Source organism: Crocuta crocuta, unplaced genomic scaffold, assembly GCF_008692635.1.
Source record: "Crocuta crocuta isolate KB4526 unplaced genomic scaffold, BGI_CrCroc_1.0 scaffold64, whole genome shotgun sequence".
Classification (NCBI taxonomy): Eukaryota; Metazoa; Chordata; class Mammalia; order Carnivora; family Hyaenidae; genus Crocuta; species Crocuta crocuta.
In genome coordinates this window covers 14,406,687-14,422,357 of record NW_027530640.1, presented here as the reverse complement: position 1 = coordinate 14,422,357, position 15,671 = coordinate 14,406,687, and the positions used below count along the sequence as shown (strand labels likewise).

Genomic DNA, 15,671 nt, shown 5'->3' with positions numbered 1-15,671 from the left:
TCTCCACCCCATCTGCTCTAAAATGAAGAGAGTGGGGCACCTGGGTGGCTCGGGTGGTAAGTGTCTGACTCTTGGTTTTGGCTCAGGTCATGATCTCACAGTTCACGGGATCAAGCCCTGCATCAGGCTCTGTGCTGTCCGCTTTTGGGATTTCTCTCTCCCTCCTTCTGCACCTCCCCCATTCTCTCTCTCTCTCTCTCTTTCTCTCTATTAAAATAAATAAATAAACATTTTAAAAAATAGTAATAGTAAAATAAAATGAAGAGAATGAATCCCAAATGAGGGCTGTTGTGAGGATTATGTGCAACAATATGAGGGAAGTACTTAGCCCAGTGCCCAGTACATAAAATGGACCTCATAAATTATTATTACCATTGTTGTAATTTGGCCTTTTTTATAATAAACTCTTTTTAACTTATGTTCCATTATTTTGTTCTCATCAATTTAAGGAGGCATCCTAAAATACAAGACCAAAGAAATTCTATTCAAGGAAAAAATCCTCATGAATTTGGAACCTACAAGCTCTGCCTATAATGAAAAAAGGTAACAATCACACCAGGCTTTTGAGTTTGAAACGGCTCTGTCGGTGGGCCTTTGGAAGACTCAAATTCCACACCATGTTTTCTCTTATATCTACCCTGGGATGGGAGGTCAACAGCCTCCCCTTGCGCGCAGCGTGAGCATAAATTCCCATGCAAACCCGGGACCATAACAATGTGGCCAGACTGAACAGCAGGGTCAATGTCCAGGTGACCTAGAAGAGGTTTACAGTCCCTTTTAAAGAGCCTCCCCCATCGCTTCTCAGCCTTTTGGCTAAGATCAAGTGTAGTATCTGTTCTTATCAGTTTAAAGAGCCTCCCCAAGGGGCACCCAGGTGGCTCAGGTGGCTAAGCATCCAACTTCAGCTCAGGTCATGATCTCACAGTTCATGGGTTTGAGCCCCGTATCAGATTCTGTGCTGATGCTCATGGTCTGAAGCCTGCTTTGAATTCTCAGTCCCTCTCTCTCTGTCCCCCCACCCCTCTCATGCTCTGTCTCTCTCTCTCACTCTCTCAAAAATAACAACATTAAAGAAAATTTTAAAGAACCTCCCTGAAATAGAAACACATACACAACACGACTACCAACAACACCAACTTTAGACTTAACAGCTTCCTAGAAATGAAGGGCTTTGAGCCAAAGGAGCTGTTCCAGGGTGAAAACCTTAGCTTTGGTAGCAGGCTGTGGCAGGAGAGTGGTAAAGGGGAGAGTGTGTCATCCTTTAGGGGAAAAAGAAAGCTTATAACATAAAGAAACAAACAAAAACCACTATGTATTCAGTCTACCAAGAGGGCGAGCCCAGTTATATAAAACAAAATCTTACAGTTTTAGTCTTTACAGGATAGTAATTTACAGTAAGAAAGGCTTGGATGAAACTGAACTATCTTTACAATGTTTATCAAGAGCAGTGTAATAAGCAAACTAGCAACACTGGAGGATATGCTTTTTGCTGCTTGAAAAAAGACAACGATTAAAAAAAAATTTTAGTGCTTATTTATTTTTGAGACAGAGAGAGATAGAGCATAAGCAGGGGAGGGGTAGACAGAGAGGGAGACACAGATTCTGAACAGGCTCCAGGCTCTGAGCTGTCAGCACAGAGCCCAATGAAGGGCTTGAACTCACAAACTGTAAGATCATGACCTGAGCAAAGTCAGATGCTTAACCGACCAACTCACCCAGGCGCCCAAAAAAACAACCATTTTTTAAATGTAGCCTCTACTGTATACAAATGAAGCCACTTAAAAATAAATTATAGTTATCTTTTAATTAAGAAAAGTCTATTAAGCTCTTGGTCCCAAAGGTACATGCTTGAAAATAATCATAATCTGGGGCACCTGGTTGGCTCAGGCGGTTAAGTGTCTGACTTCGGCTCAGGTCATGATCTCATGGTTCATGGGTTCAAGCCCCGCGTCGGGCTCTGTGCTGACAGCCAGCTCAGAGCCTGGAGCCTGCTTTGGATTCTGTGTCTCCCTCTCTCTCTGACCCTCCCCCGCTCACAGTGTCTGTCTGTCTGTCTGTCTCTCTCTCTGTCTCTCTCTCTCTCTCAGAAATAAATATTTTTTTAAAAAAAGAAAATAATCATAATCCATTCCCCATATTTCTTGTAGTTCAGACTTACTCTATTGCCAATTATTCTTGTTTTTATTTTTTTTAATGTTTACTTATTTTTGAGAGAGAGAAAGAGCATGAGTAGGGCAGGGGCAAAGAGAGAGGGAGACACAGAATCCAAAGCAGGCTCCAGGCTCTGAGCTGTCAGCACAGAGCCCAACACAGGGCTTGAACCCTGGAATTGAGAGATTATGACCTGAGCAAAAGTCAGATGCTTAACTGACTGTGCCACCCAGGCACCCCCCTATTGCCAATTATTCGAAATGGGTAAGGAATTGGTGGAGTTGTCAGAGTCTGGTTGGGTTCAGACATATCTTACAAATAAAAGCAGATCCTTCAGGGTGAGAAAGTTACTTCTCACTTGATACTTTTGTCCCTAGACTTAAGTCCTCTCCTGATGACATGGCAAACTATAGTGAAATGTAGCAAGGGTCAAATAAAGTACATCATGTGAAATAGTTATCAAAGACTACTTCAACCCACGTACACCATTACACCACAACCTGGGAAAGGTGGGCACAGAGGTTAGCTCCTGATGGACTCCTGCCCATTACCTGGGGCTCACTTTCCCCAAACCCAAATTGTGACTGCCTTCCTCCCTGACCCAGGATACTGAGGAGACTAATGAACAAAGAAATTGGTGGAATTCCTCAATTACTTTCCAAATGCTAAGTACAAGGAACAAGGACTAGACTGAGACAAAACATCAGATTCTTTGAAACGAGAATTCTCAAATACATGCCCAATTAAAGTTAAAAAGCGGGGGTGGAAAAGAAGAGAAAGCAAGCGCAACCATGTTCACAGCAATATTCTTCACAATCACCAAAACATGGAAGACACCTAGTGTCTGTCAACAAAACGATGCATAGGCAAAACGTGGTATATAAATACAGGGGAACACTATTTGGACATAAAAAGGAATGAAGTACTAATACACGCTACAACACAGATGAACCTCGAAACCATTACGCTACGTAAAATAAGTCAAACACAAAAGGACAAACGTTGTATGATTCTATTGATAAGAGATATCTACAACAGACAGATTAGAGGTCAGCAGGGGATAGAGAGAGTAGAGAGTTATATTTTCTTTTGAACCCCCTGTATTTCCAACTCTCTACAAATGTCCAAAGAGCACGGTCTGGAAATCATGTTTTATAAAATTATAACGCAGGGTCCATATTTCTATTCCTAGAAATTCTTTTCCCTGCACTTCATTCATCTATATAAAAGCACACTGTTTGGGGCATCCGGGTGGCTCAGTCAGTTGAGCAACTGACTTCGGCTCAGGTCATGATCTTGAGATTTGTGGGTTCGAGCCCTGATCAGGCTCTGTGCTGACAGTGCAGAGCCTGCTTGGGATTTTCTCTCTCCCTCTCTCTCTATCCCTTTTCTGCTTGTGCCTGTCAACACATCCCTGTGAGCACTCTCTCTCTCTCAAAATAAATATGTTTTAAAAAGAAATAATAAAAATTATGAATCCAATATTAAGAATGTAAGTGACTAGGTGTGCCTGGGTGGTTCAGTCAGTTGAGCATCTGACTTTAGCTCGGGTCATGATCTCAGGGTTGATGGGTTTGAGCCCCGCATCGGGCTCTGTGCTGACAGCTCAGAGCCTGGAGCCTGCTTCAGATTCTGTATCTTTTTCTCTGTCCCTCCTCTGCTCATGCTCTCTGTCTCTCTCTCTCAAAATAAATAAACATTAAAAAAATTTTTAAGGGGCGCCTGGGTGGCTTAGTCGGTTGAGCGTCCGACTTTCGCTTAGGTCATGATCTCACGGTTCATGGGTTCGTGCCCCTGCGTCGAGCTCTGGGCTGACTGCCGGCTCAGAGCCTGGAGCCTGATTCGGAGTCTGTGTCTCCCTCTCTCTCTCTGACCCTCCCCTGCTCACGCTGTCTCTCTCTCTCTCCTAGAAATAAATAAAAATATTAAAAAAAAAATTTTTTTTTTAAATCACAATGTCTTTCTAGCTTTGGTGCCTTTCCTGGACATCTCTACTGGGGAAAAGAAATGTGGCTGCGTCCCAGTGATAATATCCACAGGGTCCTGGAAATTATTAAAACACACATCTATCACGACACAGTCAGGGAAACATTCAGAGCACTTCCTCTGAGATACAAACTTGACAAAATTTTGGTTCTCTCTCCTGAGTCTCCTAGGTTGTTCAATGATGACAGCTTCAGAAACCCTTCTGGTTTTATGACCAGGAGTACCTGGAAGTAGCCCATTCCACAAGAGCCAAAATCTTAAGGCTCTATCTAGAAAACACACACAAAAGCTGTGGGAAACCCTGGATCTAAACCAACGGTCTACAGGAAGAAAATGGTAACAGACAACTCCCAGCTCTCTCATGTTTCCATGGTAATTCATGTTACACTGGCAGCTCTGGCCTTCGGAGGCTCTTGGAAGCCTCTGGAAGCCCTTGGGACATAATTTATGGCAGCTACAGGCAGCTACAGGCCCTGGATGTGAGCTGGACAAACTCAGGAGAAAGCAGACACAGACAGACTGCCCTGCTTTATCTCATCATGTACTTCCTCACCTTTCCTTTCTGGGCGGGGATGTCTCTCAGTGAAAGGATATTTTACCAGCCATTCACCAGAACTCCTCATTTGAAAGTTGGAGAAGGTAAGAAAGGAGTGGATTTTGCCATCTTCTGACACTTCGTTAACCTCATCATTGTTGTTCTGCCTAGAGAGGGAGTCTCTGGAATTACTACATAGGTTCTGTCCTTCACACTCAAGCAGAAAAAGAAACAGTACCACTTTGCCTGAGAAATAATTCCCCCATATGACCACAAGGGTTATGCCAGATCATGAACCAAGCAGGAACAACATGACATGGAAAAGAACATCTACTTAGACTTTACTAAATTTAGGAATATTCACCTTTACTCAGAGGAAAATGGAGTAGGAAGAATAAGTAACCTATTTTTCAAAGACCTTTCTAATAAAGGGTAGGTTTTAACCACTTATCTCTGAAGGAGACAGCTAAGAATAAATAGCGAGGAATTTGACCCATATTGTGTACCAGTGGCTGCACATTTTGTGAATTTTGAGTTTTTTTAAAGTTTATTTATTTTGAGAAAGAGAGAGAAAAAGAGAGAGAGCATGAGCAGGGGAGGGGCAGAGAGAGAGGGAGAAAGAGAATCCCAAGTAGGCTCCATATTATTGGCATAGAGCCTAACACAGGGCTCAATCTCACATGAGATCATGACCCAAGCTGAAATCAATAGTGGAATGCTTACCTGACTGAGCCACCCAGGTACCCCCATTTTCTGAATTTTAAATGGAGCTCACTTATTTCCCCTCTTTTTAAATTTTCTTTAACTCAGTGGCAAAACTAATGTTTTAAATACATAAACAAACTCTGTGGATGTAGTTCAAACTGAAACCATATCCATTTATTTTCTGCAACTGGTGAGCTGAAACATAAAAATATTCACCCAACCAAAGCAGTATTTCTGTTTGAATCTGTCTCTGGTATCGAAATGGGAGGAAGATACCAGACTCTGCTGGAGCCAGGCCTTCGACTTCACCCCACTCCAGGTGAGAACTTGGTAAGACTTAAAGAGGGAAAGGTCTTAAGTAGTCAGTCGCATGAAACCCAAGGGCAAGATTCAAAACTCTAGGTTTTAAATGACTCTGACATTCTCACTTACCACCAGAACCAAAATCCCTTTCTTTGTTGGTTCCACACAAGAGGAAGATCACAGGCCCTCCTTTTTTTTTCCAATTGAAATGAGAAATCAAGAGGTCAAAACATGGATTCATCTTTTAAAATTTTTAAGGTTTATTTATGTATTTTGAGAGAGAGAGGAAGAGAGCACAAGCAGGGGAGGGGCAGAGAGAAGGACGGACAGATTCTCAAGCAGGCCCCATGTCATCTGTGCAGAACCCAACGTGGGGCTTGAACTCACAAACCATGAGGTCATGACCTGAGCCAAGATCAAGAGCTGGATGCTTAACCATCTGCGCCAGCCAGGTGCCCCCAAAACATGGACTCAAACACGTACTTATTTTTGGCCTAGAGCAAGTTACCAGGGCTATGGCCTTGCTGTCTAGCTTCTCAGATCTCTTCCAAAAGGTCTAAGGGGTACTTCTGTCAATCTCAACAGAAAGTAAGGAATGCAAAATGTGGCAGACAAAGCAAGGGCAGATAGTTTATCTCACCTAGTTATGAACTAACGGTACATGCGGGCAGATTGCTGGGCAAGCCAGAACACTAATGTATTCTGGAAATGGTGATGCCTTAGACACAAAATACTGAAAACTGGTTATTTGTAGGTAAAACAGAAAGAGGGCACGTGTTTAAGCCATAGGCGGTCTCCTCAGAGAGCAAAGGACAGGTACACAGGCCTGGCCCACAGTCCTGTCCCTCTTTCACAACCTCTTTTGATTGGCTCTTTCTCCTCTTCTTTTGCGTAAGGGTCTATTGTTGGCTTTTCTCACTCTCCTTGGGTGAATACAGGTGCTCCCACACCTTCGTGGACTGTTCCCTGACGATTTCCAACTCATGTCTGCACTTCTTTTGGGAGCTGCAAGTCAGTATGTTCAACTGCCTGGTGTGCACTGCCAAGTGCATGATCAGCAAACGCCTTGACAGTAATTAGCTCTCCCTTCCTCAGTCCCAAATCTATTCCTCCTCCTAATTCACTCATGAAAATCCTGAGCTCAGAAGCAAACATAATTCCCAAATGACTCCCATGATGCTTTCTCAGTCTCAAAATGAGTAGATTTCCAGCAAGAAGGCGCGGCCAGAGGTTGACCATGTTGTATACAGATGTCTGCTCACCCTGAGGCTAAGTGGGTGGGTGTGGGGAGGTGTGTAAGTGTGGGGGCATAGGAAGCTGGTCCCAGGAGAGGGAAAGTTAGAGAGGCTGGTCAAACAATCCACTGCAAACTCCAAGAGCTTTCAATATTTATACTCAGTACGACTGTTTATAGGACCTTCCTTACTGCTCATAGGATAAAGAAAACTACAAGATTTATGTAGAGTTTGCTTATACCTTGGGATACCAGGACTTTTATAGCTTTCTTTAGCCAAGTCACCACGTGCTTAAATAAAAATATGAAATTATCTCAAGAACGAAAAAAAAATCTTCTTGAAGTAAGGAATATTGAGCAATCTCTGATTCTCCCCCACTGAATTGCTGCCTCTAGCTGAAGTATCCCCCTTCTTTGTTACTACTTAGAATGTCTCAGACCAGTGAACAGCTTTATAAGGAGCAGTATAAAACAAATAAGCAAAGACATAGAATACTTACGTCCTCATAGTGTTAAAACTTGAAATCTAGACATAATCTAATAACCAGCCTCTTTAACTTTCTTTTTATAAATGAAGAAACTAAATCCCACAGGCAGTAAGTGAAGGGTTGAGAAGCCATAAGACTATAGTGGGGCAGAGGCAGAACCCAAACTTGGTGATTTACCTTCTATCTTTTTGTTTTAATTTTTTTAAACATTTATTCATTTTTGAGAGACAGAGTATGAGCGGGGGAGGGGCAGAGAGAGAGGGAGACACAGAATCTGAAGCAGGCTCCAGGCTCTGAGCTGTCAGCACAGAGACTGAGGCAGGGCTTGAACTCACGGACCGAGAGATCATGACCTGAGCTGAAGTCAGACGCTTAACTAACTGAGCCACCCAGGCGCCCCTATCTCCCTATCTTATGTTCTTTTCATTCTCTCAAGCTATCTCTCTTCAAAACAAAGCCTTGATTTCTTCCCTCTATCCTAAGGTTGACTCCTCTTTGGCTCTCTGTCAGCCTCCCTCTACCATTTTGGTTCCTTGGCCCCTGCAAATTGGTTGATCCAAGTATCTTGCTATATTCAAGGTCAAACTCCAAATGCTCTAACAAACCAGTTCTTTTTCCCTCATAAACGTTCTGCTCAGTTCTGGTTTTCTGTCTAAGCAACATGCCTGATTTACAATGGGGTTCCCTGGTATTGGGGACTGAAATTCTTGAGGAATCTCCATGAGTGGCCATGGTTCAGGTAACTCATTTCAGCCCTTTTAGGAGTCTACAGCGAGCCTCCCAAACAACACAGGAAAACAGACCCTAAATTCTGATTATTACTCTCCCAGTACACTAATGCCTTAATCATATAACTATTATAACTGCACATGTGTGCGTTTCCACACACAAACTCACACAATGAGAACTAGAACGTATATATTGAGGGTGATTATTTTTGCTATAATATCAACAAAAAGGCACTTGGAGATCATGGGATTTTATGTAGCATGATGTAGTAAACTCAGTCCTCGGCTGGAAGTCATCATTATGTGTTCCTTCTCCTGATTTTCCTAGCCAGAACTCTGAGAGAGCCTCAGCTCCATGCCAACTCAGGGTATGTGTGGAATCAGCAGGAATTTCATTTGTCTGGGGCCCCCCAAACCTCATAAAATAGTAGTTTTCAAATATCTTTGGCTCTGAGGGATGGAGATGAGGGACAATCTCCACATTTGTAAAAGATAAATGGTTGAGGAGGGACACTATATGATGTGTAATAGTCCTTCTCCAGAAGTTTATGTATGGATTTAAATTTGCCTTGGTTGGGTTTATTGGGAGTGTTTAGGGGAACTCTAACTATTTTTCTGGAATTTTTGCTTCTGGTACTTAGAAGGGACTGAACGTGTCTCCCTTCCCGGTTCCACCCTCAGGCAAAGCCTGAAATTGGTTTGTTTTGTTTTAGTTTTTTAAAACAAGTATTTTTGAAACAGAAAGACAAAGCACCAGCAGGGGACGGGCAGAGAGAGAGGGAGACGCAGCATTTGCAGCAGGCTCTGAGCTGTGAGCCTCTGTCAGCACAGAGCCTGACAAGGAGCTCAGACTCACAAATCGCAAGATCACAACCCGAGCTGCAGTCAGCTGCTTAACCGACTGAGCCACCCAGGCGCCCCTGGAATTGTTTTTTTAAAGATCTGAGCATCTCAGCCCCTTTACTGGCCCTGCGTCCCCCTTCCCTCTCCTTTATCCCTAAGGGAACAAGAGTAAGCATTTTTGGTTTAGGGGGATTATACTAGATCGTCCGGAGGGAAGGATGTGGGCCTCTGCTTCACACCAAAAAGCAAAAGCAGCCAGGCTCAATAGGAAGGTCAGGGTTTTGGCATGTCTGTGGACCTTGCTTGGACGTCTGGGCCCTCCTGACGTGCGCTAGCCTGAACAGGAGTGGAGGGTTGCTGCTAAGCCACAAAGTCCTGACAGCACCGCCAGGGGCTTCTGTGCTCTCCCTCATCCTAGAAAGAAAGTTCTTTGAAGGCCATCTCTGGGTTTCTTGGAGGCAACAGTACCCAACAGATAGACAAGAAAAGCCACCTGAAAACAGCAATAAATGTCCCCAATTCTTTCTAAGTCAATTTATGAGACCAGTGTTACTCTGATACTAAAACCAAAGGCATTATAAGAAAAACTACAGACCAATATCCCTTATAACATAAATTTAAAAAAACACTTAATAAAATATTAGCAAATTTAATCTAGTGACACAGAAAAGGGATAATTGTGGTATATTCACACAATAGAAAATGACTCAAAATAAAGAGGAACAAACTACTGATACACATGACAACAGGGGTGAATCTCAAAAACATCACATGAGGGGCACCTGGATGGCTCAGCCCTTAAGCCTCTTACTCTTGATTTTGTCTCCTGTCATGACCTCAGGGTTCCTGAGAAGGAGCCCAAGTCAGGTTCTGCCCTAATGGCATGGAGCCTAGTGGCATGTTTAGGATTCCTTCTCTTTCTGCCCCTCCTTTGCCCATTCTCTCTCTCTCTTTCCCTCTCACTCTCCCTCTCTCTCTCAAATAAACCTTTTCAAAAAAGAGTTGATTTAAAAAAAAAAATCACACTAAGTAAAAGAAGCCTGATAAAAGTGTATATGTGTGCGAAGCACCTGGGTGGCTCAGTCAGTTGAGCGTCCAACTTTGGCTCAGGTCTTATGGTTCCTGGGTTCGAGTCCTAGGTCAGGCTCTGTGCTGACAGCTCAGAGCCTGGAGCCTGCTTTAGATTCTGTGTCTCCCTCTCTCTCTGCTCCTCTCCTGCTCATACCCTGTCTCTCTCTCTCTCTCTCTCTCAAGAATAAAGATGAAAAAAAATAAAACAAAAAGTGTGTACCTGTTTAAGTATAGCTATAGATACAGAGGGTTCCCTTTTCATGGAAGCTCCAAAAGACAAATTACGGCATGGTGACAGAAGGCAATGAGCGGTGCGTGGGGTGGGGTGGGACGAGGAAGAGGAGGGGTTAGGACTGACTGGGAGGGTACACAAGGAAACTTTTTGGGATGATGAGTGTTGTGGATCTTGATTGCAGAGGCTATTACATGGATGTACAACTCTCCCCAACCTTATCAACACATACACTTAACAGGGATGCTTATTATTACATGTAAACCATAGCTCGATGCATTTGGTTTTTTAAAAATTTAAAAATAAAAATCTGGCAAAGCAAGCGTGTCCAACGAGGTCCTAATCTTTAAAAGCTCCCAACATTTGGTGAGGTTGGCCAAAAACACTGTATTTATCAGGGTGAAATCTCACTTACAGTACCAAGGACTCCCCAGAAGTAGAGGCAGGGCAGTCTTGGGAAAGGCGGTGGCAGTGCGAACAGCATAAAATAATCAACCCAAATTCTGAGACTCCATTAGAAGAGACATCATGTCTAAAAGCCATGGGTATGATGTCCCCCAACAGTCCCTGAGAGATTGGTCTTCAAGGTTTACAAGGGTTGAGGCCCCTCCTTCAAGTCTTAGAAGCTTTTTGTTCTTCTCAGGAGAGGTCTCTGGGAGCTCAGAGCAGCACCCAGGCCACAGACAGGGAGGACAGGGGAACCTCAGTCCTGTAACCATGAGCCACAGGATTCTACCCATAACCTGAACAAGCCTGGAAGCAAATTGTTCCCCCAGGCTCCAGAACGGAACTCCACTGTGCCCACAACTCGATTTCAGTCTGTGAGACAAGAACAGAGGACTATGTTCACCCGATTTCTGACCCACAAAACTGTGAGATAATAAGCCGTTAAGTTTCTGGTAATTTGTGATAGCACCAATAGAAAAGTTAATGCAGGTTACAGCAATGATAGCCACGTAGAAGAGCCCTATAGACTTTACTGGACTACTAACTCAAAGAGAAGAGAGAATCAGTCTCACTGTTCTACCTTATCTTCTTCTTCCTTCGCATTTCATGAGGAAAATGAACATATGTGTATCTAGAGGTCCATACTCCCAACACTAAATTGTTAACTTCCCCTTTGGTTTGACCTGAATAATTCCAAGAACTGACATTTCAAATGGAAGAGACAGTATCTTTAGAGTGAACCTTCTGTTTGAGTCAAAAGATTTGAGATTTTCTTGATTACAGTATGGAACTGAACTTTGATAAGAGACTTTCTTCAATTTCCAAAGAATATTAAAACTTTACATACAGAATTAACTTTGATTTCAAACCTACTCTTCACATAAAACCCAGACACAGGATTTTCAGTATATCAGCCTTATTAATATGTGACAGAACTCTGTTAAGCAAGGTTTTCATTTTTAAAGATGGGATATTCTGGGTATAATCAAAATGATTCCTTAGTAATCTCTAAAATATTCTCCTGTAATTCTTCACTATGTGATTGCAACTTATTAAATACCTTTTTCTTCCCTTAAAAAGTTTTGAACAAAACTTCTTGCTCAGACAGCTAATGTTCAGGCAGCATAATACCTGGACAGTAGTGAGACTGATTCACAGCTCCTTGGAAATCAATGGAGTTTATATCAATCAAAAGCTACCCTTAGGATTACTTGAGTAATAAGCCAAAATCTAATGAGTTATAAAGAGTTTATAATACCTTAATCCAAAGGGTTGTGTTAGTTTTTTTTTTTTTTACATCTAATTTTGAGAAATAATCAGTGTGGGTGCCTGGATGTCCCACTGATCACTGTGTCAAGGACTTGCCTGGGTCTGGGTTGTATTTTTAGCCATAAGTAGGAGAAATATCATTTTCAAACAGTGCGTGGCTGAGAAGGTCCTACTCTTCCTTATTCGTATGCTAATTCTACAATATGAAAATAAAGTACTCTTCCATACTTTTTAGATCTTCATCCTCTTCTCTAAACCTAGGAATATTTCCAAAGCTCCCAGATATTTAAAAGTTGTTTTTTTTTTTAAGGATTTGTGCACTAGATTATTCATAAGCTAATTTATCTACAGAACTTTTGATTTCCCCCTCCTTTTCGTTGCAGTGTCTAGTTGCCATTCTCAACCATGGTTTATTGGAAAGACAAGCTGCCTCTTGAAAAGCTGCCCTTAGGCCATGAGTAAAGAAGCCAGTCTCAGGTACTGGCATAGGAGGTGCCTCCTGGAGGACAAGGGTGATGTCTGAGCCCATGGCTCTCACCAGCTGCAAGATGAGGCCATCTTGGATCTCCCAGCCCTAGAAGGAAGCGGCCAAGTAGCCACAGGAGTCAACCTATATGAAAACAGAAGAACCACGCAGCCAGTCCACAGACTGGTAAGAAATAATAAATCATTATTATTTTAAACCATTGTATTTTGGGGTGGCTTTGTCCTAGCAAAGGCTCACTAAATTGTTAGTAACATGCTGAAAAATGTCTGCCTAGGATATGGAATAATATTGTATGCTTATGACACTGTACTAGAAGAAGTCTTACTCAGAACAAGAAGGTAGGAAATATAAATAAAAGGGCTAAGGATAGGAAAGGAAAAATAAAATGGTCAGTATTTGGAGATAACATGAATACACGTGACCTAAATACACAGAGAATACAAAAATACCTGTTAGATTTAATAAACAAGTTTAGCAAGGTCACTGGTTTAGGAATGAGATCAAGAGTTTTCTTTCACATACAAGACATAAACGCACAGGAAAATAAAAATCATGCCATTTACAATAGGAACAAAGGTATGAAATACCTGGGAATAAATTAAATGAATGGCATGTAATACCTCTATACGGCAAACTATAAACTATAAAAACATTACTAAATAAATGAAGACATGCAATATAGACAGGAAAGTTCAGCATTCACAGATGTTGCCCCCACACTAATGCACAGATACAAAGGAAGTACAAACAAAATCTTGGTGTGGTTGTTTCTTCTTTTTTCCTGGAAATTGACCAGCTGATTCTAAAATTCATATGGAAATACCAACAGCTAATAAAACAGACAATTTTGAATTAGGAACAAAACTGAAGGACAAAACAAGGCCAGCCTCACCCTGATACCAAAGCCAGGCAAAGACACTGTATGTCTGTATCCCTAATGAACACAGTTCCAAAACTCCTGATGAAAATATGAGCACTATGAATTCAACACTGTATTAAAAGGATCATACACCATGATCAAGTGGGACTTATTCCTGGGGTGCAAGGATGGTTCGGCACATGCAAGTCAATAAATCTAATAAACCACATTAACAAAATGAAGGATAAAAGTCAGAGACAGACAAGAGAAACACCTTAAAGGTAGCTGGTAAGGACTTTAAAAATAACTATGCTTGGGAAATTGGGGGCTCAGCTGTTTAAGCATCCGACTCTTGATTTCAGCTCAATTCATACTCTCACGGTTCATGAGTTTGAGCCATACATCCAGCTCCATGCTGACAGTGCAGAACCTGTTTGGGATTCTCTCTTTCTCTCTCTCTGCGTCTCCCCTGCTCACTTGCTTGCCCTCTCGCTCTCTCAAAATAAAGAAATAAACTTAAAAAAATAACTATGCTTAAAATACTGAAGAAAATGGGAAAGAATATGGAGCAAATAGGATAAAAAGTCAGAAACATTTAGAGAACTGAAATCTATTTATACTTATGGTTACTTTTCAGTTTTACTGAGGTATAAGTGGCAAATAAAATTATAATACAGTTGACATGTACAACATAATGATTTGGTTGTCCAGATTTCCTTCCCCTGGAAGGTCTGTAACTCCAATCTTTATCTCCAGATATTGCAATAGGTTTTAGTTTTGCTTTTCAGAGGCTTTCCATTTAGGTTTTTAGTCCTGCACAGCCCCACATAGCAACAAATGACCGGAGGAGGAAAACTGATTATGTGCTTAAGGCCCTTCTAACTCTGCAACAAATTCTCCTTCTAGTTTTTCAACTACATGCTTGAATATTTAGAACGAGGACATTTCCCAGATACACTTTTAGCTCAGTGTGTCCATGTGACTGAGTTCATGTGTCCTGTGGGAGCCTATAAGAGCCTTTCTGAAAATAAAGCAGATATAGGAGGCCCTTTACCCTTTCCTTCTTGTCTCTCTCTGCTGGGTTAGAATGTGATTGTAACGGCAGGAGCTGGGGCAGCCGTCGTACACCATAAGGTGAGCTCAGTTAGAGAAGGTGTGTGGTGAAACAGGGAGGGAAGCTGACTATTGTGCAGAGCAGAGCTACTATACCTAGTCCTGGACTACATACCATAATACTCTTACAGGGGAGAGACACAAACTTCTCTCATTTTAACAACACAAGATCAAGGTCCTCAGAACCTGAGACGTGAGAGGGATAAATAGGGTTTCCTCACTTATTAGTTATGATATAGTAAACATAACTAAAACCTAGATGCCATAAGCTGAAAAGGAGACAGAGAGGATGTTAGGTTATCTCTAGGACAGTTGTGTCCACCACAGTGGCATAGGTTGGCGGTGCACCAATAAAGCTACGATGGTACAGGATAGGTGCTCTGCCTCACCAGTGCCGTAGAGTAGATCAGACATGGGGAAGCCACCGTGAGCCGATCAAATCCCTAAGAGACTGATGTATGTAAACCATATCAACACATGTAAACATGCTTTGTTTACACTCCACTGTTTAAGTGGGATGATTTGAAAACATGTTCAGTGGATCTCCATGTCTACCTGGGTTCATATCCTCCAAGGATGGCCTTCTAGTTTTTCCTTTGAGCTATTCCTTATCTTTCGGATATACTCCTCTAGTTCATGTCATTTGGTTATCATGGTGTAGATGCTATTATTGTCATCACCAACTTTTAGATGGAAGAACGAAGGCTTAGCAAGGTAAAGTGACTTATCCATGGTCATTCAGGTGGGTATAGACTCAGGCCTAGCTCACTCTAATGGCCCTGATCTTAATCACCCTGTCACTCTGTCTCCTTGAAAGGGTTCAGGGATTCCATAAAGGTAACCTTGTTTAATTCCCAAAGCTGTACATTTTATAGTTAGTGAAGTGCAGGCTCAGAGAGGTTAGACAACTTACTCAGGGCAACACAGGCTCTGAGCAGCAGAGTGGCACCTTAAACTCAGGCTTGTCTGAGGCAAAGCCTAGAGCCTTATCCACCTTCCTATGTACTGTCTCTTGACTAATTAGCCCATGACAAGCAGGTTCCTCGTCTGATAAGAGGGGATAATAACCAGCAGCCAAATTTGGAGCCTGAGGAGGTACATAAGCCCTTTCAAACGTACAGCTTTGGAGCCATCAGTTTCTATCAAGACAGCCCCCCCTTTTTTTTTCTAAAATGAAGAAAATGATGACATTTGTCATTTAAGGGAAGTTCTCTTCACTC

At 42.2% G+C, this 15,671-nt stretch overlaps 1 pseudogene; it reads left to right on the top strand.

Moving 5' to 3' along the window:
- Positions 1 to 793: 793 nt before the first annotated feature.
- LOC144235414 (U2 spliceosomal RNA) lies at positions 794 to 1,003 on the top strand (annotated as a pseudogene).
- Positions 1,004 to 15,671: the final 14,668 nt, after the last annotated feature.